The sequence below is a fragment of the Canis lupus genome, chromosome 2 (assembly GCF_048164855.1).
Source record: "Canis lupus baileyi chromosome 2, mCanLup2.hap1, whole genome shotgun sequence".
NCBI lineage: Eukaryota > Metazoa > Chordata > Mammalia > Carnivora > Canidae > Canis > Canis lupus.
The window spans coordinates 33,996,589-34,021,247 of NC_132839.1; the positions used below are offsets into that span (position 1 = coordinate 33,996,589).

At 36.7% G+C, this 24,659-nt stretch overlaps 1 protein-coding gene across 1 annotated transcript in view; it reads left to right on the top strand.

Moving 5' to 3' along the window:
• The window catches only part of OCA2 (OCA2 melanosomal transmembrane protein), a 440,201-nt gene that overhangs the window by 301,730 nt on the left and 113,812 nt on the right, over positions 1-24,659 (top strand). The gene's annotated exons all lie outside the window — the stretch shown is intronic.

Sequence of the window (24,659 nt, forward strand, 5' to 3'; positions counted from 1 at the left end):
ATCAGGTATGCATAGCGATGATTCTCAGAACCAACCCTGCTTAAGATTTGGAATAGCAGCTCTACCTGAGGGGCAGTGTGACCTGTATCCTGTGGAAGCTATGACCTCAGGCTTCTGCAGGGCACTACTTGGCTGGGTTGGGCTTGAGGATAAAACCTCACTTGTCATACCCAGGTAAGAATCAACATCAGTCTCTACATATAGCACTGAATTTTGGCAGACTTATTATACTGACCATTTCTGTTGTTCATGAGTCACTAATAGTTCTTGACAATTTGTTGGGACACTAAAATTAATTAATTGATACTCCTGGAAGACTTGGGCATGGGATGGAGGGACAAGGCTGGACAGTGAGCCATGGGATACTAACATGAATCTTTTGGGAGGACTCTCACACGTTGTTTACCCCACTGCTGAAACAGGATCTAAAACTTAGCAATTGACTGCCACTTCCTATTTAGGCATCATCAGTGTCTGCTAAGCATAAAAGGGAGTAATCCTATCACTTAAGAGTTTTCTTTTTTTTTTAAAAAAGATTTTATTTATTTATTTGAGTGAGAAAACACGAACAGGGAGGAGGGACAGAGCAGGGAAAAGCAGACTCCTTGCTGAGCAGGGAGCCCAGTGCAGGAACTCGATCCCAGGACCCGAGGATCATGACCCGAGCCAAAGGCAGACACCTAACCAACTGAGCCACTCAGGTCCTCCAGACAAAAGTTTTCTTAATGAGAACAGCATTCACTATAGCAAATACAGCAGTGGTCTTACCAGTATAACTTATCATCTCATCTTTGCTGCAGAGGCAGTAAGGATTCATTCCTGGAGCACAGCTAGGAAAGCGGGCTCAGAGGCAAGTGACCTAAGAGGGACAGCAACGGGAGATATAAACTTGAATCCTCAAATTCCAGGGCTTCCTCATTTGGAATGGATTCCTAATTTCTGCTAAGCTGGAAGGCTGTCATTAACATATCCCTAGTCTCCTCTTCTTTGGTTGGCCAAAGTCTTCTAACTGGACTCAACAATATACTCACATGGCCACTCAACACTGGTTGGTCTCACAAGGAGGCTTGAGAGGCCTCGTATTAATATCGTAAAAGATTAGAGGATTTTTAGGGCAACAATAAATGCTGGTCTGGGGCGCCTGGGTGGCTCAGTGGTTGAACATCTGCCTTTGGCTCAGGTTGTGATCCCAGGGTCCTGGGATCAAGTCCCATATTGGTCTCCTGCAGGGAGCCTGATTCTCCCTCTGCCTGTGTCTCTGCCTCTCTCTCTGTGTCTCTCATGAATAAATAAATAAAATCTTTAAAAAACAAAAAATAATACATGCTGGTCTGATATTTTCTTAACTTTGATATAATAACCAGGAATATGGAAAGAACCCATGTGTCTATCAACAGGTGAATGAATAAAGAAGATGTGGTGTGTATATAACAATGGAATATTATTCAGCCATCCAAAAGAATGAAATCTTGCCATTTGCAATGACATGGCTAGAACTAGAGGGTATTATGCTAAGCAAAATAAGTCAGTCAAAGACAAATACCATATGATTTCATTCATATGTAGAATTTAAGAAATAAAACAGATGATCATAAGGGAAGGGAGGAAAAAATAAAATAGGACGAAAACAGAGGGGGAGGCAAACCATGAGACTTAACTCTAGAAAACAAACAGAGTTTCTGGAGGGGAAATGGGTGGAGAGATGGGTAATTGGGTGATGGGCATTAAGGAGGGCATTTGATATAATGAACACTGGGTGTTATATGCAACTGATGAATCCCTTAATTCTGCCCCTGAAACTAATAATAATAAAAATAATAATCAAGACATCTACCTGACTGAAAGGGTTAGTGTGCAGCCACTCAGATCATGCCCAGAGCTCAGAGTTCAGCTCCAGTAGGTGATATATTGTGTGTACTGAACTTTCCAAGGTAGGCCTTATATTTCTATTCAATATGTGCATCTTGTGTGCAGAGTGACAGTGGCAAAAGCTAGGTACTGTGGAAGCCTCAGAAAGACTGGGGCAAGACTGACAGCTCCTCCAAAATTGCATTAGCTAGCAGCCTTAAGAATTGCATCCACCTTCTTAGATGGAGGGAAAATGTCTCTCTGGTGAGTAGTGTTTAAGAGCCATATCTTATTTCTGTATGGTTCCACCTCTGATCATTCTTCTTGTCAAGTCCTTGCTGTTCAGAAACCAAAGCAGTATGGTCATTAAGTGGTCATCTAACTGTTCAGTCCTTATTTGCATAAAATTCTTAGTTTGCAGTGGCAAATGCACTAAATTGACTTTAATCTACCTCATTTCAAAATTTCTTTCACAAAATATGGCTTCCTGTGATACACAGTGCAAAATGTTGACTTACTATTTTGTTTTTTAAAAATTACTAATTTTTTGACTATATAAGTATATATTCCAAGGGGAATATAAAAGAAAAAGAATAAAATATAAAAGTAACTTGTGATTTTGCTGCCATGAAATAACCACTGAAATTTGTTGCATTTTCTTACATTTTCCCTTCCTCTCATGATACACATAAACTTGTTAAAAATTTTGATTTCATTGTGTCTTACCTTTTATTTTTCATAATATATTGTGAACATTTTACCAGGCCACTAGTTATTCTTTCCAAATGGAATATATTTATACCTATTACATGTAGATATATCACTATTTTAGTTTTGTTGGGCATGTAGATTGCTTCTTATTCCTTGTTATCATAATTCTGTTTTGAATATCTTCACAGATAAAACTTTGCTTCATTCTTGTTTATCAATGATAAATTTCCCAACATATAGTTGCAAGCTAAATGAATTTTTTAATTAAATTTTTCATTTTAATTCCATTACAGATAACATACGATGTTTTTAGTTTCAGGTATACAATATAGTGATTTAACAATTCTATACGTTATTCATTACTCCTCATGATAAGTGTACTCTTTAATCCTAAGCACCTATTTCACCTATCCCCTGACCCATCTCCCCTCTGGTAACATTCTCTTTTGTTTTGTAGTTTGTCTTTTTTTCCCCTATGTTCATTTGTTTTGTTTCTTAAATTCCACATATAAGAGAAATCATATAGCATTTGTCTTCCTCTGACTGACTTATTTCACTAAGCATTATACTCCCTAGATTCATCCATGTCATTGCAAATAGTAAGATTTCATTCTTTTATGGTTGAATAATATTTCATTGTATATGTATACCACATCTTCTTTATCCATCCATCTATTAATAGACACTTATGCTGCTTCCATAATGTAGCTATTGAAAATAATGCTGCTATAAACATAGGGGTGCACATATCCTTTTGAATATTGTTCTTGTATTCTTTGGTAAATATTTAGTAGCATGATTACTGGATCATATGTTAGTTCTATTTTTAATTTTTTGAGACACCTCCATACTGTCTTCCCTAGGGGCTATGCCACTTTGCATTCCTACCAACAGTACACGAGGGTTCCTTTTTCTCCACATCCTCATCAATACTTGTTTTTTTGTGTATTTTTTTCTTGTGTTTTTGATTTTAGCCATTCTGACAAATATGAGGTAATATCTCATTGTGGCTTTCATTTGCGTTTCCTTGATGTTGAGTGATGTTGAGCATCTTTTTATATGTGTTGGCCATCTGTATGTCTTTGGGAAAATTTTGTTTATGTCTTCTGCCCATTTTTTAACTGGATTGTTTTTTTTCTGGGTGTTGAGTTTTATAAGTTCTTTTTATATTTTGGATACTAATGCTTTATTGGATTTGTCCTTTGGCATTTACTAGGTTGTCTTTCAGTTTCGTTGGTTGTTTCCTTTGCTGTCTAGAAACTTTTTATTTTGATGCAGTCCCAGTAGTTTATTTTTGCTTTTGCTTCCCTTGCCTTTGGAGACAAATGTAGAAAAAGTTGTTATGGCTGATGTCAGAGAAATTACTGCCTGTGCTTTCTTCCAGGATTTTTATGGTTTTGTTTCTCACAGGTAGGCCTTTAACACATTTTTGAGTTTATTTTTGCATATGGTGTAAGAAAGTGATTCAGTTTCATTCTTTTTCGTGTAGATGTCCAGTTTTCCCAACATGAACTGGTGAGGAGACTTATCTTTTTCCCATTGCATATTCTTGCTTCCTTCATTGAAAATTAATTGACCATATAATCTTAGGGTTTTGTCCTGGCTTTCTATTATATTCCATTGAGTACCATACAATTTTTGTTACTACAACTTCGTAATATAACTTGAAATTTGGAATTGTTATACCTCCAGCTTTTTTTTCAAGATTACTTTGGCTATTAAGGGTCTTTTGTGGTTCTATCTAAATTTTAGGATTGTTTGTTCTAGCTCTGTGGAAAATGATGGGGATTGCATTAAATCTACAGATTTCTTTGGGTAGTATGGATATTTTGACCATATGTGTTCTCTATTACATGAGCAGGGAATATCTATCTTTCCAATTGTTTGTGTCATCTTCAATTTCTTTCATCAGTGTCTTATAGTCTTCAGAATACATGTATTTCACCACCTTGGTTAAGTTTATTCCTAGGTATTTTTATTTTTTAATGTAATTATAAATGGGATTATTTTCTTAAAATGTTTTTCTGGGGCCTTACTATTACTGTATAGAAATGCAGCAGATTTCTGTGTATCCTGTGACTTCACTGAATTCATTTATCAGTTCTAGTCAGTTTTTGGTAGTGTTTTTAGTTTTCTATATAAGAGTATTGTGTCATTGCAAATAGTGAAAGTTTTCCTTCTTCCTTACCAATTTGGATGCTTTTATTCTTGTCTGATTGTTGTGGCTAGGACTTCCAGTACTATGTTGAATAAAAATAGTAAGGTAGGTGGACATCTTTTTCTTGTTCCTGACCTTAGGAGGAAAGCTCCCAGCGTTTCCCTATTGAGGGTGATGTTCACTGTCAGTTTTTCATGTGTGGCCTTTATTATGTTGTGATAGGTTCCCTCTAAACCTATTTTGTTGAGGGCTTTTATCATGGAAGGATGTTGTACTTTGTCAAATGCTTTTTCTGTGTCTATTTAAATGATCAGTTTTAAAATCCTTTCTCTTATAGATGTGACCATATTGTGATGTAGCACATTGATACATTGATTGCTTTGTGAATATTGAACCACTCTTGCAACCTAGGGATAAATCCTACTTGATTGTGGTGAATGATTTTTTTGTAATGTATTATTGGATTCACTTTGCTAGTATTTTGTGGAGGATTTTTGCAAGTATGTTCATCAGAGATATTGACCTGTAATTTTCTTTCTAATGTCTTTATCTGGTTTTGGTATCAGGGTAACGCTGGCCTCAGAGAATGAATTTGGAAATTTTCCTTCCTCTTCTATTTTTTGAAGTAGTTTGCAAAGTATAGGTATTGACGCTTCTTTAAATGTTTGGTAGAATTCACCTGTGAAACTATCTGGTCCTGGACTTTATTTTCTTGGGAGTTTTTTTTATTACTGACTCAATTTCATTGCTGGTAATCAGTCTGTTCAAATGTTCTGTGTCTTCCTGATTTGGTTTTGGGAAGTCATATGTTTCTAGGAACTTCTCCATTTCTTCTAGGTTGTTCAATTTGTTTATATATAATTTTTCATAATATTCTCTAACAGTCCCCTGTATTTCTGTGGTGTCTGTTGTTAATTCTCCTCTTTCAGTACTGATTTTGTTTTTTGGAGTCTCCTGTCAGTTTTTTTTTTTTTTAAATGAGTCTAGCTAAAGGTTTACCAATTTTGTGGATTTTTTCCACACCCAGCTCCTGATTTCATTGATCTGTTCTATTTTATTTTTAGTTTCTATTTCATTTATTTCTGCTCTAATCTTTATTATTTCCTTCTTTCTACTGTTTCAGCATTTTGTTTGTTGTTCTTTTCCTAGATCCTTTAGGTATAAGTTAGTTTGTTTGAAAAATTTCTTGCTTCTTGAGGTATGCCTATATGGCCATAAACTTCCATCATAGAACCCTCTTTGAATTTTCCTGCTTTTGCTGCATCCCAAAGATTTGGACTGTTGTGTTTTCATTTTCGTTTTTCTCCATGTATTTTAAAAATTTCCTCTTTTATTTCTTATTCGACACATTTGTTATTTAGTAGCATGTTATTTAACCTCCATATATGTGTGATCTTCAGATTTTTTCTTTTTTTTAATTTATTTTTTATTGGTGTTCAATTTACTAACATACAGAATAACCCCCAGTGCCCGTCACCCATTCACTCCCACCCCCCGCCCTCCTCCCCTTCTACCACCCCTAGTTCGTTTCCCAGAGTTAGCAGTCTTTACGTTCTGTCTCCCTTTCTGATATTTCCCACACATTTCTTCTCCCTTCCCTTATATTCCCTTTCACTATTATTTATATTCCCCAAATGAATGAGAACATATAATGTTTGTCCTTCTCTGACTGACTTACTTCACTCAGCATAATACCCTCCAGTTCCATCCACGTTGAAGCAAATGGTGGGTATTTGTCATTTCTAATAGCTGAGTAATATTCCATTGTATACATAAACCACATCTTCTTTATCCATTCATCTTTCGTTGGACACCGAGGCTCCTTCCACAGTTTGGCTATCGTGGCCATTGCTGCTATAAACATCGGGGTGGTGATTCATCATATCAGCAAGAGAAAAACCAAGAACCATATGATCCTCTCATTGGATGGAGAGAAAGCATTTGACAAAATACAGCATCCATTCCTGATCAAAACTCTTCAGAGTGTAGGAATAGAGGGAACATTCCTCGACATCTTAAAAGCCATCTATGAAAAGCCCACAGCAAATATCATTCTCAATGGGGAAGCACTGGGAGCCTTTCCCCTAAGATCAGGAACAAGACAGGGATGTCCACTCTCACCACTGCTGTTCAACATAGTACTGGAAGTCCTAGCCTCAGCAATCAGGCAACAAAAAGACATTAAAGGCATTCAAATTGGCAAAGAAGAAGTCAAACTCTCCCTCTTCGCCGATGACATGATACTCTACATAGAAAACCCAAAAGTCTCCACCCCAAGATTGCTAGAACTCATACAGCAATTCGGTAGTGTGGCAGGATACAAAATCAATGCCCAGAAATCAGTGGCATTTCTATACACTAACAATGAGACTGAAGAAAGAGAAATTAAGGAGTCAATCCCATTTACAATTACACCCAAAAGCATAAGATACCTAGGAATAAACCTAACTAAAGATGTAAAGGATCTATACCCTCAAAACTATAGAACACTTCTGAAAGAAATTGAGGAAGACACAAAGAGATGGAAAAATATTCCATGCTCATGGATTGGCAGCATTAATATTGTGAAAATGTCAATGTTACCCAGGGCAATATACACGTTTAATGCAATCCCTATCAAAATACCATGGACTTTCTTCAGAGAGTTAGAACAAATTATTTTAAGATTTGTGTGGAATCAGAAAAGACCCCGAATAGCCAGGGGAATTTTAAAAAAGAAAACCATATCTGGGGGCATCACAATGCCAGATTTCAGGTTGTACTACAAAGCTGTGGTCATCAAGACAGTGTGGTACTGGCACAAAAACAGACACATAGATCAATGGAACAGAATAGAGAATCCAGAAGTGGACCCTGAACTTTATGGGCAACTAATATTCGATAAAGGAGGAAAGACTATCCATTGGAAGAAAGACAGTCTCTTCAATAAATGGTGCTGGGAAAATCGGACATCCACATGCAGAAGAATGAAACTAGACCACTCTCTTTCACCATACACAAAGATAAACTCTTCAGATTTTTTCTTGTGGTTTGTAGTTTCATAGCATTGTGGTCAGAAAAGGTGCATAGTATGACTTTGATCTTTTTTTTTAATTTGTTGAGACTTGTTTTGTGGCCTAATATGTGATATCTATTCTGGAGAATGTTCAATGTGCACTTGAAAAGAATGTGTATTCTGTTGTTTTAGATTGGAATGTTCTGAATATAACTTAAATCCAGTGTCCAGTGGTCCAGTGTCATTCAAAGCCACTGTTTCCTTGTGGATTTTCTGTGTTGATGATTTATCTGTTGATGTAAGTGAGGTATTACAGTCCCTTACTTTTATTATATTACCATCAGTTACTTCCTTTATGTTTTTTATTAACTGCTTTATGTATATTGGTGCTCCTATGTTGGGTGTACAAGTATTTACAATTGTTGTATCTTCTTGTTGGATTGTCACTTTATTATTATGTAGTGCCCTTCTTTTTCTTTTTTATAGTCTTTGTTTTAAAGATATTTTGTCTGATATAAGTATTGCTACTCTGGCTTTCTTTTGTCTTCCATTTGTATGATAAATGTTTCTCCATCCTCTCACTTTCAATCTGCAGGTAGCTTTAGGTATGAAATAAATCTCTTATAGACAGTATTGTAGGTGGGTCTTGCTTTTTTATTTTTTCATCACCCTATGTCTTTGATTGGCATGGACCACTTACATTCAAAGTAATTATTGAAAGATATATACGCCATTTTGTCACTTGTTTAATGGTTGTTTTCATAGTTCTTCTCTGTTCCTTTCTTCTCTCGCCCTTTTTTCTCACAATAAGCTGGCTTTCTTAGTGATATACTTGGATTCCTTTGTCTTTATTTTTGCAGATCTATTTCTGGTTCTTGACTTGTGGTTACCATTAGGTTTGCATATAGTAGTCTTCTGCATATAGCAGTCTATATTAAGTTGATGGTCATTTAAGTTTGAACCCATTCTTTGAATTCTTCACCCTGGCACATTATAGGTATATGATACCATATTTTGTGAGTCCCTTCACTGATTTTTACAGATATACTTATTTTTCTGCTTTTGTGCTTTCTACTTTTGTTACTTTTACTTATGGTCTTCCTTTCCATCCAGAGTTCCCTTTAACATTTCTTATAGGGCTGGTTTAGTGGTTATAAACTCCTTTAGTTTTTGTTTCTCTGGGAAACTATTTTTCTCTCCTTCTATTTGGAATGATAGCCTTGCTAGATAGAGTATTCTTGGCTGCAGATTTTTTCCTTTCAGTACTTTGAATATATCATGCCACTCCCTTCTGGCCTGCAAAGCTTCTGCTGAGAAATCTGCTGATTGTCTTATGAGGTTTCCCTTGTAATTAACTCTTTTATTTTCTCCTGCTCCTTTTAAAATTATCTCTTTATCACTACTTTTTAAAATTATTATATGTCTTGGTGTGCACCTCCTTGGGTTAATTTTGTTGGGGACATTCTGTGCCTCCTGGATCTGGATTTCTGTTTCCTTCCCCACATTTAGGAAGTATTTAAATTATCATTTCTTCCAACAAATTATCTTCTCCCATTTCTCTCTCTTTTTCTGGGATCCTATAATGCAAATGTTTTTACACCTGATGGTCTTGCTGAGTTCTTTAATTATATTCTCATTTTTCACAATTTTCTTTCTTCTCACCTGCTCAGGTTACTTCCCATTCTCTGTCCTCCAGGTCACTGAGTTGTCTTCTATTTCCTTTAGTCTGTTATTTATTACAGTTAACATATTTTTAAATGCATTTATTGTGTTCTTCATCTCTGATTGCTTCCTTTTTATCTCTTTGTTAAAGGTCTCACTGATATCTTCCACTCTTTTTTTAAGTCCAGTGTGTATCTTTATGATGAATATTTTAATTCTCTATCAGGCATATTGCTTATTTCCATTTCTCTCTTGCAGTGATTTTGTTGTTTTCTTTCATTTGGGACATATTCCCCGGTCCCCTCATTTTGTCTAAGTCTCTTTGTTTCTCTGTGTTAGGAAAGTCAGCTGTGTTTTCTGCTCTTAAAAGTGCTGTCCTGAGATTCCAGGGTGGCTCACTTGGTTTGGTAGCCATCTTGATTTTGGCTCAGGTCTTGATCTTGAAGTCTTGGGATCAAGTCCCACACTGGGCTCTATGCTAAGTCTACTTGAGAATTCTCTCTCTCTCCTTCTTTCTCTAACCCTCTCCCTGATTGCATGCTCTCTCTTTCTCTCTAAAGTAAATAAATAAACCTTTTTTTTAAGTGGTGTCCTTATGAAAAGAGGTCTGTAGTGCCCTGTGGTGCAATATCCTCTATTTACTGGAACCTGGTGCTTGGGGGTATGTCCTGTGTGTGTTGTATGAATCCTGCTATTGTGGCTTAGCTTTTTCCTTCATCCAAGTTGTCTGCAGTAACTCTTTGCCCATGATGGGCAGTGTTTGATGCCTGTGGTGGTAATGAGCCAGTCTGGGGCCACCATGGGCTTGAGTTGACTCAGCCCAGGTGTTTGCCAGATATGTGGTAGCGCCAAACTGCTTGGTGCTTTCCCTATGTTGTCCTGAGAAGCTTTTGTTGGTGGGCAGGGCTGCAGTCTAGGGCTGCAGTCTGACTTGTGTGTGTTTATCTTTCCCTCTCCTTGGGGCAGAAGTCACTTTGGAAGGTTCTGGCCCCTGTTGGGACTTCTTGCATAGTGCTAGGTTTGTATCAGTGCTTTGGATGGGCTCCAGGCAAGAGTTTATTGGATGGTGGAGATCTGCACATGTGTGGCATGCAGTGTTAGCAAGGTTTGCCTGGTCCTCTGGGGGAGAAGACCTATAGTGCCAGGACTGAGGCAGGCCTGACTGGAGAGGGCAGATCTACTGAAGCATGGGGAGGGGGCATAAGCAAGTTAGTTAGCAAATGCTGGTGCTATACCAGTTCCCACAGGTGGCTTGTGTTTATGCTGGAGAATGGGGTTAGGGAAATGGCAGCTGCTGGCTCCTTTTTTCCTGGAGGAGTCTCTCAATGGTCTCTGTCCTAGACATGCTCTGAGATGAGTAACTCTGCCTCCCATATGTTACAGATGTTTTTCAAGCTACTCTGTGGGCCATTTGTTGTGCTGTATCTTTAAGAGCAGGGACTCAGTTTCCTATAGCCTTTCAGGCTCTCCTGGGTCTCAGGTCGCTGGTTTTTTAACTTCCAAGTTTTAAGTCCCGCTGGTTGTAAGAACTCATGAAATTCAGCCCTTCTGGTTTTCAAAGCCAAATGTTATTGGGATTCATCTTCCCCATGTAGGCTCCCAGTGTAATAGTTTGTTTCTCTCCCTATTCTGTACCCAGGGCATCTCCCTCTGGCAGATGGCCTGCTTGCTATCTGTTTAGCTCCCCACCACATCTCTGCCCTTCTGACCCTCTTTGATGTGGCCTCTTCTCTACCTTTAGTTCTAGAGGGGTTTGTTCTGCCAGTCTTTGGGTGGTTCTCTGACTGATTTGTTATCTAGTTACATCTGTGGGAGGAGGTGAGGTTAGAGTCTTCCTACACTACTTACTTCCCAGCCTCTCCAAACTTTTTCTTTCTTAATGGCAAATTATGAAGTGTTTCACAGTCTTTTATTTGATGCAATATAGTACAGTTTTTCAGTCTAAGCACATTTAAAATAAATATGACTGGAAGGAAAAGCACCAGGTAGGCAGTCAGGAGCTCCTGTACTGATCAATGAATTAAATGGTCATGTCATTTCCTTCACTAGGATTTCACTTTCTTTTCTGGGAAGACAGGATGAAAGACGGCCTTGGAGTCTCAGTGTCTGTGGCTCCTCCTCTGGCTGTTGCCTGGCTTGTAGATAGCACTTGATACCAGGATGCTCTGTGTGTGAGATCTGGCTGCAAGTGCAGCGTGTGAGGAGCTGAGGCTAAAGTGCCTTTAATTTTGCTAAGATATGCTCTGGATTCGCCTGTTCATGTCAATTTTCTCAGGTATCTCATGGGCTCTACTTGCATGTAGAAGCAAGTCTGTTTTTTTCTTTTTTTAGTTTCAGAAAGTTTTGGATCAGTTTTAAGTGTTAATATTAATTGTTTCATAGGTATGTTCTTGTTGGATATTCTTGACTTGTCTTCCATTTGAACTGCCTTCCCTTGAACTGATCTTATTACTTAATTTATTTTTACTCCTTTGTTTGCTTTCCTTCTTTCTTCAATGTCCCTTATTAAATTTTCATTTGATTGTATTTTTCTGGGACACTTTATAATTTAATCTTCATTTCTGATGCAATTTGGTCTTTTGCTTTATCATTTTATTTCTTCATGTTTTTGCCTATTTCTGGTTTTAGCACTTAGGTTTTGATTTAAGGTGTTCTTTTTGTTGCTCCCCCCTCCCAGATATTTCTATGTGCTTATTTAATATATATAATTCATTATAGATTGTAATGCAGGGTTTTTTTTCTAGTTCATGTTTAGCCTTTTGGAGAAATCTTTATCAGTTTCAGTATTTAGGTTCACATGTTCTGTTGTTTTCTTATGAAAGCCTTATGTAGGTGAAATCTGCTTTCATCCACACACTTTCATGGATGGGTTTGGCCATTGGAGTCAGTTTGAAGATTCTTAGTTCAAGACTATCCTCTGTGGTCAGTGCCATGGACTGTAGTTTTTTAAAGAATGATTTTATTTTATTTATGTTTTTGAAGGTGAAGGGATGTCTATCAATTTTTGGTTCTTTTTATCTTATAAGATTATTTCCTCTTGCTACCTTTCCTCTTCTCCTCCCAAACTCCAATGAGCAATCCTGCCTTCCTCTCTGCTGTCTTCTCTCCTAGCCAGGATATGTGCCAAGTCTGTACCTGTTACCCTGTGCATGTTTGCATTCTTTCTCCATTGTCTCTACTGTGATTGAGTGGGGTTATTTTTCAGTATTTTAACATTTAGGTTGGACTTTCTTTTTATGGTTGTTGTTACTCACTCAATACTAGGAATTTACTGCTTCTTTTCTTTTTTGTGAAGTTTTCTGATTCCTCCAGCAATTTGTAGAGACCTAGGGCAGGGGTTTGAGATCCAATTTTGCTGGAAATTGGTGTTCATTTCTTTGCTGACAAGTAATATAAAGTTTATGGTGCTCTCTGTCTTCTAGTTATGTTGAAAGCGTGGTGTCTATGTGGTTTTATTTGTACTTATTACTGATCTGTAGAGTTTATTGTAAGCTGTGTGGAGAGCTTAGGATTTTGGTGGCTGTTGTCACACTGGCCACCAGAAGCCCTCCACTCTTCTTGAAGATAGTGATATCACTCATTTCTCCCTTGTGATCTTCTGTAATGACTGCAGAGATACAATAGAATTTTATCTTGTTCTCTTTGGAGGGGATTATTTTCTGAATGATGATTATGCTCATGTTGGATTCTCTCACTGAGCAGGAACATAGGCTCCATGGGACACCCCTCCATGGGATGACCCTTCTTGGGGTGACCTTCCATGGAGCACCTCTCCATAAGGCAACCTTCCATGGAGCACCCTTTCATAGAACACACTCCATAGGTATTCCTCCATGGAACACTACTAGACAATATACATGGATAAACTAAAAGTTATTTCATCAATTGATGATGCAGATTTTTACTATTTCTTTAAAGTTAGAGACACAAGAGGATTAATTTTATTGTGGAAATTAGCCTCAATATGTGTTTTAAATCATTTGCTCTTTTGTTTTCTTTTGAGGTTTATTGGAATACAGCTAACTATTGTGAGACTTTTTTTTTAAATGAACAAGTTGGAGAAAAAAACGAACAAGTTAGTAAATTAAATGAAAGAGAAAAAATATCCAGAGAATAAACTTTTAGAAACTAGTATTCTAAAAGCAACACTTGAAAATATCTTGGCTTTGTTTAATGTGACTCAGAAGGATCAACAACATTGATTACTATTAAATTAGCACAAAGTTTTTTGGCCACCATATTTTATAAAGTGCTAATTCTACATCTTTTTTGAGGTTTATACAGGTAGAAATTTATATTTTATCAAAGGTCAAAACTGGTACTAACTTAATATTATACTTTTAGGTTAATATCTGTGTTAATTGTAATGCTATAAACTCACTGAACTAGAATTCAAATAATTTCTTTCCTTGTGAGAGTTAAAATCATGCACATGAGATCAATATTTTTCTGAATGTAAATTACAAGTCAGTCTCATACATACATTTAGTTTGTTAAAAAAAAAAGAATTATTTTCATGTAGCTCTCTCCTGTTTAGAGCAGAAATAGCCCTCAGATTTCTCTGCTCAAGTGGATCCTTTTTGTGTCTAAATGCCCCCAACCCCTCACTCTCCTACTCTCTACAAACATTAGGAACCTCTTCTCCTGGTTTTGTCCTAAGACATAAAATCTTCAGCCTTAGCATGAAACCAGTTGAGTAGATTAGCATGTTCTCAAACACTTGTAAGCAGTGATCCTGAGTATGGCTACTATAAGGGGGCAGGAGTAGGGCAGGTTCAGAGTATTAGAGAGCTATTTGAGACCTTTGAAGATAAAAGAGTTCCACAAAGGTCAAGAACCCACAAGAGCCCAAGATATCCAGTCAGAGGATGCCATGAGAGGTGGGGCAAAAAAGGTTCTACTAAGAATCTATTGATTTTACTTTCCAGTTTTATGGAAGCAATGGCATCAGACTCCCCAGCACTGACACTGCTAATGCTTTTTACTATTGGTATTCCCTGGAAGAATCTTACAGAAACATGGCTCTCTACTGGGGCTTCCTGGCCTTACCAGAAGGGTAGACCCTCACTTTGATACAGCCTGCTTCCCTGAGCACCCTACAGTAAACAAACTTTCTTTTCCCATGGGGACACAGTGCCACCCTTTGATATAATAAGCTCCAATCTCTATTTGGATCCATTGCTATTTTGGTGATTTGACTGAGTCCTAGAGCCAGTACCATCTCTCTCTCTCTCCCTCTCTCTCTCTCTCTTTCTATCTCTATCTCTATCTCTATGTATCTTTATTTAAAGACGGCTTTATAATAATTTTAAAATATTTTAAGACAAGTTACTATTTTTAAAAAATAATTGTTCATTCTGGATCATTCATTTTTCAAAGAAACTTCTGTTATTTTACTTATATTAAAAATTGAGATTCGAGTGGCTCAGCGGTTTAGCACCCGACTTGAGCCCAGGGTGTGATCCTGGAAACCCGGGATGGAGTCCCATGTCGGGCTCCCTATATAGAGCCTGCTTCTTCCTCTGCCTGTGTCTCTGCTTCTCTCTGTGTGTGTCTCTCTCATGAATAAATAAATAAAATCTTTAAAAAAATAAAGTAAAAATTGAGATTCTGATTAAAAATGACATTATACTAATAGAACATCCTTACTTTTGGAAACTTGATTTATTTTTCTGTTTTATTCAGCTCTTGTTTTAATAAGATATTTTATCTTCCTTTAATAAGGTTTTGTTGTTCCTTCATATAGGTTTTGGACTTTTATGACTTTTTCCTAAATATTTTATTCTTTTGTTTGGCTGTTGTAAATTCGGTTGTTTTAATTCATGTCTTTTGTTTACTCTTTATTCACAGCCTTGGAAAAACTGATGGCTTTTGTGTTTATCTTGAATCTGGCTGATATTTTTGATTCTCTGATTTTTTTAAAAAACTAAGTTTTCTTGTATTTTCTTAGGAACACAATCATATCATTTGTAAATGTGACTTTTCCTTTCTTCTTCAGAATTTATACTTTTTTAAAAAAGAATATTATTTTCATATTTTACTTATCAGAATCTCCAAAAACAGTGTGCCAAAATAGTAGTTATTGCAAAATCCTTTATTTTCTTGCTTTTAATGGAAATTGTGCATTTTACTGTTTAATTTGCTGCTGGTTTTTGCTAGTTTGTCACTAGGTTTAGTCATCTTATACTTTTATTGTCAGTTATTACTGAATTTTATTATACACTATTTGTGAATCTGTTGATATAATTATGTGATTATTTTCTTTAATTTATTTATGTAATGAATCATGTTTTAGATTTTCTAATATCAGATAATTCTTGTATTTCTGGAGTAAGTCTTATTTAGTACATTCCTTTTGCTTTTGAATGATTTTTTAAAAATCAGAATTGTTGTATCTATATTCATAAGTAAATTTTGTCACAGCTTTTCTTTTTGAACTTTATTAGGTTTTTACAGTTTTACTAGCTTCATCAAATGAATCAGAGAGCTTTCCATATTTAATTGAACAGTGGAATTGTAAATTCATTTGAATGTGATGTCTTATATTTTGCTAGGAAATAACTTGAAACTCTACTAGTCCTTATATCTATGGTCATGTCTCCCTTCTCTGCTGAAACACACACATAAACACCTCTTATAATTTTAAAATATTCTAAGACATTACATATATATATATATATATATATATATATATATACACACACACACACATGTATTCTTTTTATTTTTTTCTTTACTGAAACTTCTCAGGAGTTTGTATTTGAGATTTCAGAAAATAGATTTTTGGCCTTTTACACTTTACATAGTTTGTTTTTATTTCTGTACTACATTATTTTCTATTTTTATCCTAATTGACCCCTCATTTTAATTTAAATATTTATTGTGTTCTTTTGTTATCTTATAATGTTAAACATTTAATTTTCAGTCCTTTACAGGTAAAAGTAATGAAAAGGTCTGTATATGTCACTTTATATGCCTTTTCTGTGTCCTATGAAGTATATTAAATGTTTTTCACTTTATCACTTTCTATATTATTTGCCATTCATTTTGATTTTTTCAAATTTAGGGGTTATTTAGAAGACTATTAATTAATTTTGTGATTTTAATCAATTTATTGCTATTTTCCTTTTTAATGTTGTATAGGTAATACATTCAGATGGTTAAATAAATTAGAATAAAGTAGTACATTGAGAAGTCTGATTCTCAGCCTATCACCATTTACTTCACTGTCTCCCAGCTCCCTTATGTCTACTTTAATTACTTTCTTATGTACTTTTTTCAGTCTACCTTTCTGCAGATATAGGAAACTCAAAACATATATCCTTATTTCATCCCACTTTATTACACATAAGTTAGCACATGACGTGCTGCTCTGCATCTTGCTTTTTCCTCTTATTATTATATTGTAAGACCTCTCCATAGAGAATTTCCTCATTTTTTTGTGTATTTGTTTTTAAGAGCTATACAGTAATACATGGTGTATAGAACATAATTTATTTAAATAATTTTCTAGTGAGGAGTTAGGGGACACCTGAGTGGCTCAGCGGTTGAGCATCTGCCTTTGCCTCAGGGCGTGATCATGGGGTCCAGGATGGAGAGAATCAGGTCCCTGAGAGGAGCCTGCTTCTCTCCCTCTGCCTGTGTCTGTGCCTCTCTCTGTGTGTCTCTTGTTTATAAAGAAATTAAATATTTTTTGAAAAAGGAGTTAGGATAGAGGAGGAGTAGGAAGACCCTAAGCTTGTTTTATCTCTCAAGCACAGTTAGATAGTTATCAAATCATTCTGAAGACCAAAGAAATCAATTGGAGTTCTGAGAGAACAAAAACTGCAAGTCTAAGAGTAGAAAAGCAACCACCTTTTGGAAGGTAGGAGGTATAGAGAGCTGACTTGGGGGAGATATAGTTGTGGATACTGGGGCAGGGAGGGAGGGAGCCAGCTTACAGAAGCTATCACAAAGTATTATAAACAGCAGAGTGCAAAATCTGAACTTTTACATCTGCTACCAAGTGGAAGTGCCTGGCTTGAAGGTGCTCAGGTAGTGAAGTAAAGCAGAATCCCAGGAGACACAGTGTGGTCTGAGGATCCCCTGGGTAGCAAAAAGAATGGGTGGCACCAATCTGCTGTATACTTCCTAGGGATAATAGCAGAGAAGCCAGCTGAGAGCAGTGAGGTTTGTTGCCAGTTTTTTGTTCTGTTTTGCCATAAACTGCATACTGTGTGACCACTTTCCTAGGACCTGCTGGAAAATAGCAAGAGTGCAGGAGACCCTCTCCTAGAGGAACAGCACAGGTCCATGCTATAGGAATCCTTAAAATTTGGAGTTTTGAAACTCAGTGGCATGCCTGAGAAAAAAAGTGCAGGCACAGGCAAGGTGAATGCAGGGTTCAGATGGAAACTAGAGACACAGGGAGGGTGATTGATTGCTCTTCTATGAGGGCTCACTGAAGTGTGAAGTGTGCAAACTTTCAACTCTGGGGCTAGAGAACAGGGGCCACCATGTTAATCCTGCCCATCAGCACTGAAAGATTCAGGTAGCAAAGTAGCACCACCAAGTGGAGGCTGGAGCCACTTACACCAAGCCCCTGCATGCTGGAGGCACATTTCCACTGAAATAAGTCAGCCTGAGAATCAACCCAGCAGGCCTTTTCCCCAGAAGATCAGCACAAACAACTCTGATCATAGAGTTCTGCAAAGCTTCAGCTATAGGGAAAATAGGATCTAGTTTCCTCTTTCCTTTTATTGTTTAGGTTTTATTATTATTTTTTCACTTTTTTCCTTATTCAATTCCCTTTTTAAATTTTTATTAACTTTTTAGTTTTTATTTTTATACTACATCTATATATATTATTTTTTGTTTATTTTTGGGTTTCTTTTCTTTTTTCTTTTGGGATTTAGATTCTTTTAATAAGCAGACCAAAACACACCCAGGATCTAGTTTTTCTGTCTTTTGTGTTTTTTTACCTTTTTGTTGTTGTTGTTGTTGTTGTTGTTGTTGTTGTTTTGTTTTTTCTTTCTTCTTTTCTTTTCTGGACTAAGTGATGAGATGGAGAAATTCACCCCAAAAGAAAGAACAAGAGTTAGAACTCATGGCCAGGGATTTAATGAATACAGAGATAAGTAAGATGTCTAAACTAGAACTTAAAATAATGATTGTAAAGATTGAAAAAAAGCATAGAATACAAAGAGCCCCTTATTGTGGAGATAAAAGAACTAAAATCTAGTCAGGCTAAAATTAAAAATACTTTAACTGAGATACAATCCCAAATGGAGGCCATAAAATCGAGAATGTACAAAACAGAGGAATGAATCAGTGATAGAGAAAATAAAATTATGGGGAAAATAAAGCTGAAAATAAAAGGTAAAGAAAGGCAATGGACCACGAAGGTAGACTTAGGGAACTCAGTGATTTATTAAAATACAATAACATTCATATCCTAGGAGTCCCAGAAGATGAAGAGAGATAAAAGGAGCATACAGTTTATTTGAATATATTATAGCTGAAAACTTCCCTAACTGGAGAAGGACACAGTTATGAAAATCTAAGAGGCACAGAGAACTCCCACTAAACTAAAAAAAAAAAAAAAAAAAAAAAAAAAAAAAAGCTGACCATTGCCAAGGAATATCATGGTCAAATTCATAAAATACACAGACAAGGAAAGAATCCTGAAAGCAGAAAAGGAAAAAAAAAAGTCCATAACCTATGGGGGAAAAGCAGGTCAGATTCACAGCAGATCTATCTACAGAAATGTAGCAAGCCAGAGAAAAATGCAGGGAACATTCAATGTGCTGAATGGAAAAAATATGCAGCAAAGAATTCTATATTCAGCAGTTGTCATTCAGAATAGAAGGAGAGATAAAACATTTCCCAGACAAAAACTAAAGGAGTTTCTGACCACTAAACCAGGCCTGCAAGAAATTTTAAGGGGTCTCTCTGACTGGAGGAAAAAGAAGACCAAAAGCAACAATGGTTAGTAATGACCAGAGAACATCACTAGAAACATCAACTCTACAGGTAACATAATGGCACTAAATTCATATCTTTCAATAATCATTCTGAACGCAAATGGAATAAATCCTCCAATCAAAAAGATGTAGTATATCAGAATGGATAAAAAGCAAGATCCATTTATATAATGCCTATAAGAAACTCATTTTAGACCTAAAGACACCTGCAGATTGAAGGTGAGGAGATGGAGAACCATCTATCATGCTAATTGATGTCAAAAGAAAGCCAGGGTAGCCATACTTACATCAGGCAAACTAAATTTTAAAACAAAGGTTGTAACAAGTACAGCACACAAGAGATGAAGAAGGGTTTTATATCATAATTAAGGAGTCTATCCATAAAAAAGATCTAACAATTTTAAATATGCCTCCATCTTGGGAGCACCCAAATATAAAAATCAATTAATAATAAACATAAAGAAACTCATTGACAATAATACAATAATAGTAGGGGACTTTAACCTCTCCATTCACAGCAATGAACAGATCATCTAAACTGAATATTGACAAGGAAACAAGGGCTTTGAATAACACACTGGAGCAGTTCGACTTAACAGATATATTCACAACATTTCATCCTAAAGCAGCAGAATACATATTCTTTTTGAGTGCACATGGAATATTCTCCAGAGTGGATCACATATTGTGTCACAAGTCAGCCCTCAGAAAGTACAAAAAGATTGATATCATACCATGTATATTTTCAGACCACAAAGCTATGAAATTTGAAGTCAACCACAAGAAAATAATTTGGAAACACCTCAAATACATGGAAGTTAAAACACATCCTACTAAAGAATAAATGGATTAACCGGGAAATTAAAAATAAATTCAAAAAAATACATGGGAAGATGAAAACACAACAGTCCAAAAACCTTTGGGATGCTGCAAAGGCAATCCTAAGAGGGAAGTATATAGGAATACAGGCCCACCTCCAGAAGCAAGAAAAGGCTCAAATACAAGCCTAGCCTTATATCTGAAAGAGCTAGAAAAGGAACAGCAAATAAACCATAAAGCCAGCAGAAGAAAGGAAATAATAAAGAATAGGGCCAAAATAAATGGTATACAAACAAAAAACAACAGTAGAACCGATTAACAAAACTGAGAGCTGATTCTTCAAAAGAATTGATAAAATTTATAAACCCCTAGACAGACTTTATCAAAAAGAAAGAGAAAGGACCCAAATAGATAAAATCACAAATGAAAGAGGAGAGATCACAACCAACACCAAAGAAATACAAACAATTAGAAGAGAATATTGTGAAAAATTATATGCCAACAAACTGGGCAACCTAAAAGAAATAGGAAAATTCCTAGAAACCTGCCAAGCACCAAAACTGAAACAGGAAGATATCAAAAACCTCAACAGACCCATAAGCAGCAAAAAAATGGAATCAGTAATCAAAAATCCCCCAACAAACAAAAAGTTCAGAGCCAGATGTCCTCCCAGACTATTTAAAGAGTTAATACCTATTCTGAAGCTGTTCTCAAAAATGGAATAGAAGGAAAACTTCCAAACTCATTCTACAAAGTGAGCATTAACTTGATTTCAAAGCCAGACAAAGACCCAACTACAAAAGAAAATAACAGGCCAATATCCCTGATGAACATGGATGCAAAAATTCTCAATAAAAACTAGCAAATCAAATTCAACAGTTCATTAAAAGGATTACTCACCATGACCGAGTGAGATTTATTCCTGGGCTGCAGGAGTATTTCAATATCTGCAAATCAATCAATGTGTTACACCACATTGATAAAAAAAAAGGGGGGGGTAAGAAACATACTATCCTGTCAATAGATTTTAAAAAAAGCATTTGACAAAATACAGCATCCCTTCTTGATAAAAACCCTCAACAAAGTAGGGATAAAGGGAACATACCTCAACATCATAAAGGCTATATACTAAAGACTGACAGCAAATATCATCCTCTGGGGAAAAACTGGGAGCATTTCCCTATAGTCAGGAACAAGACAAGGATTTCTACTCTATCATTATTATTTAACCTAGTACTGAAAGTCTTAGCCTCAGCAGTGAGACAATGAGAACAAATAAAAAGCATGCAAATTGGTAAGGAAGAAGTCAAATTTCCACTACTTGCAGACAACATGATACTTTATGTAGAAAACCTGAAAGACTCCACCAAAAATTGCTGAAACTAATACATGAATTCAGCCAAGTTGCAGAATATAAAATGTGCAGAAATCTGCTGCATTTCTATACACCAATAATGAAGTAGCAGAAAAAGAAGTCAAGGAATCAATCCCATTTGCAATTGCACCAAAAACCATACCTAGGAATAAACCTATTACCTAACTAGGTAAAAGATCTGTACTTTGAAAACTATAGAACACTTATGAAAGAAACTGATGAGAACACAAAGAAATAGAAAAGCATTCCATGCTCAGAGATTGGAAGAACACTCATTGTTAAAATGTCTATGCCACCCAGAGCATTCTACACATTTAATGCCATCCTTATCAAAATGCCACCAGCATTTTTCATAGAACTAGAACAAATGATACTAAAATTTGTATGGAAACACAAAAGATCCTGACTAGCCAAAACAATTCTGAGAAAGGAAAACAAACCTGGACACATCATGATTCCAGATTTCAAGCTATATTACAGAGTTGTTGTCATGAATATGATTATGGTAAATGTATTCCAAAGGATATTTGTCCATGTAATATCAATGGTAAATGGCATTATATTTTCCATTGTATCTTCTAACTGCTTGTGATTCCATATTTTAAAGCTTTTGATTTTTGGCTATTAATTTTACATACATTAGTATTTTATTAAATTAATGTTTTTACATTTAATTTTCTGGTGATAGTTCTACCTACTACTTCTAGTTTTAATATTTTCCTTTTTTTTCTTTCCATCTAATTGCATTAGTTAGCTGCTAAAGTACAAGTTTAAAATAGCAATGATGTTAGTAGATACCTTTGTCATTTGGTAATGGCATATTTTTTAGTGTGATCTGGATTCAGTCTACTAATATTTCATATAGGAGCTTTATACTGATATTTGTAAGTGAGTTAACATAGTTTTCATTGTATACACTGCTAGATTTTGGATTTAATGTCGTATTTCACAAAATTGAGAATTTTCTTTTTTTAGTTATTCTATGGAACAGTTTGAATTGCATTGGACTTATCTGTTTTTCAAAGATTTGGTACAGTTTTCCCTGTGAAATTATTTGAACCTGATACTTTTATTTTTGGGGAGAAGTCATCTGTCTTACAATTTCTTTTCCCATACCTTCTTTGGAAATTAGTTTCTTTAGATTTTTAATCTCTTCCTTAGTCAGTTTTGTTAAATTATATTTCTATTCATGTTTTCAAATATATTTGTAGATAGTTGTGCAAATTAGTTTCATATGATTTTAAAAAGTTCTGATTCTCTTCTACCCTCCTCAGAGGTTGCCTTTGGGGTCATCTGGCAAGTAGGTAAACATAGCCACCCCAAAATGGTATATATTTCCTTCAAAACCATGTATGCTATACCAACTGTTGTACCACCTTTTTAGAATGCAGGGAAGTTAAATACATTCACTGGTACTGTGCATGCCCATGCTCACTCTCCCACACATAGAAGCTTTATTTTCTGTACATTCATGAGATTTATCCACAAATATCCATTTACCCATCACCTGTTATGCTTGTGTCTTATCAAAGCATTTAAGGCACCTGCTACTTTATGCTCTGTAGGTCTTTAAAAGCTAGAGGTCTTGTGGAGTTGTGTTGGTCAAATTCTCTGAGGATTAAATTGTGGCATGGCTGAGATGCTTACTTTTTTTTCTTAAGGGTGTGAGAGTTATGTGTTTCCCCTGCTTCTGATAGAAAAACACCTTTGCAGACTCAAATACTGTGTGCTGTTTCCTAGAGACTATCAAATTTTTTTTCCAGTATGATAATCTCATATAGAAGAGCAGTTCAATTAGATTCACCCTTTGGTTAAGATATTCATAATATACTATCTGTTTTCAGGAACTATCCATCTTCTGCACAAGCCAAAATGGAGAGCTAAGTGGAGATGTGATAGGCAAGTGCTTTTAGTGCCTATTATCTATAGATTAGAGATGCTAATGGAAGATGCTACCATTGATATTGGCTCTCTGATTTCAATAGGGATGATGCTGGGGATGTAGGTACAGGTACAAAGACAATATAGCCATATGGATATGGCCATATCCATAGTTCACATCTTCCATCTGCCTCTGGACACTCCATGTTGCTTCTGCTGTACATGCTGAGACCAGCCCCCAAAATAGATCCTTTTGGCCTCTGCCTCTGTGTATAGAGCTCAAGGTTTTGGGCAGGTCATTTAATGAGCAAGGCTTAGGCCATATGCTTTGTTTTAGTTGTGAGGGAGTCTGTGAAGTGAGCATCTGGACTCTAAATTCTAGGTGACCAGGTCCTTGGGTATGTGTTCCAATTATTTGCATTCCAAAAAGTGCCTTTCCTTTGTCCTGGTTTTTTTTTTTTTATCTATCTGTTCTAATGTCCCCTTTGTTACAGGTCTTATTCTTCCTTTACTTTAAATCAGTGGGAGCTGCCCATTCACATGCTGTGTTGGTTGTTCTTCTAGGCTACCACCTTCTCACATGTGAGCTGCAGTTCCTTTTGGGCCATGCCCAGCTCTGTGTTCTGTTAGTAATCTTACCAGCAGGACAGATTTGTCTTCAAGATAATGAGGCGGGGCAAGATGGCGGAAGAGTAGGGTCCCCAGGTCACCTGTCCCCACCAACTTACCTAGATAACTTTCAAATCATCCTGAAAACCTATGAATTTGGTCTGAAATTTAAAGAGAGAACAGCTGGAATGCTACAGTGAGAAGACTTTGCGCTTCTATCAAGGTAGGAAGACGGAAAAAATAAAGAAATAAAAAAGCATCCAAGGGGGAGGGGCCCCACGAGGAGCCGGGCTGAGGCCGGGGCGACTGTCCCCAGGACAGGAGAGCCCAGGCCGGGAGATGCAGGAGCTGCACCAATCTTTCCCGACGGAAAGGCGCTCGCAGGGAGCTCGGGCAGGACCCCAGGAGGGCGGGGATGCCCTCAGGCTCTCGGGGACACTAACAGACACCTGCGCCCCGGGGGAGAGCGCCGAGCTCCCTGAAGGGCTGCAGCGCGCCGGGCGGGACCCGGAGCAGCTCGGAGGGGCTCGGGCGGCGGCTCCGCGGAGGGGGCTGTGCGGCCGGGAGCGCGAATCCAACAGCAGGCCCAGGAGCACAGGGCGCCGGGACACAGCCCAGGATCCGGCCTCCCCCCGGTTC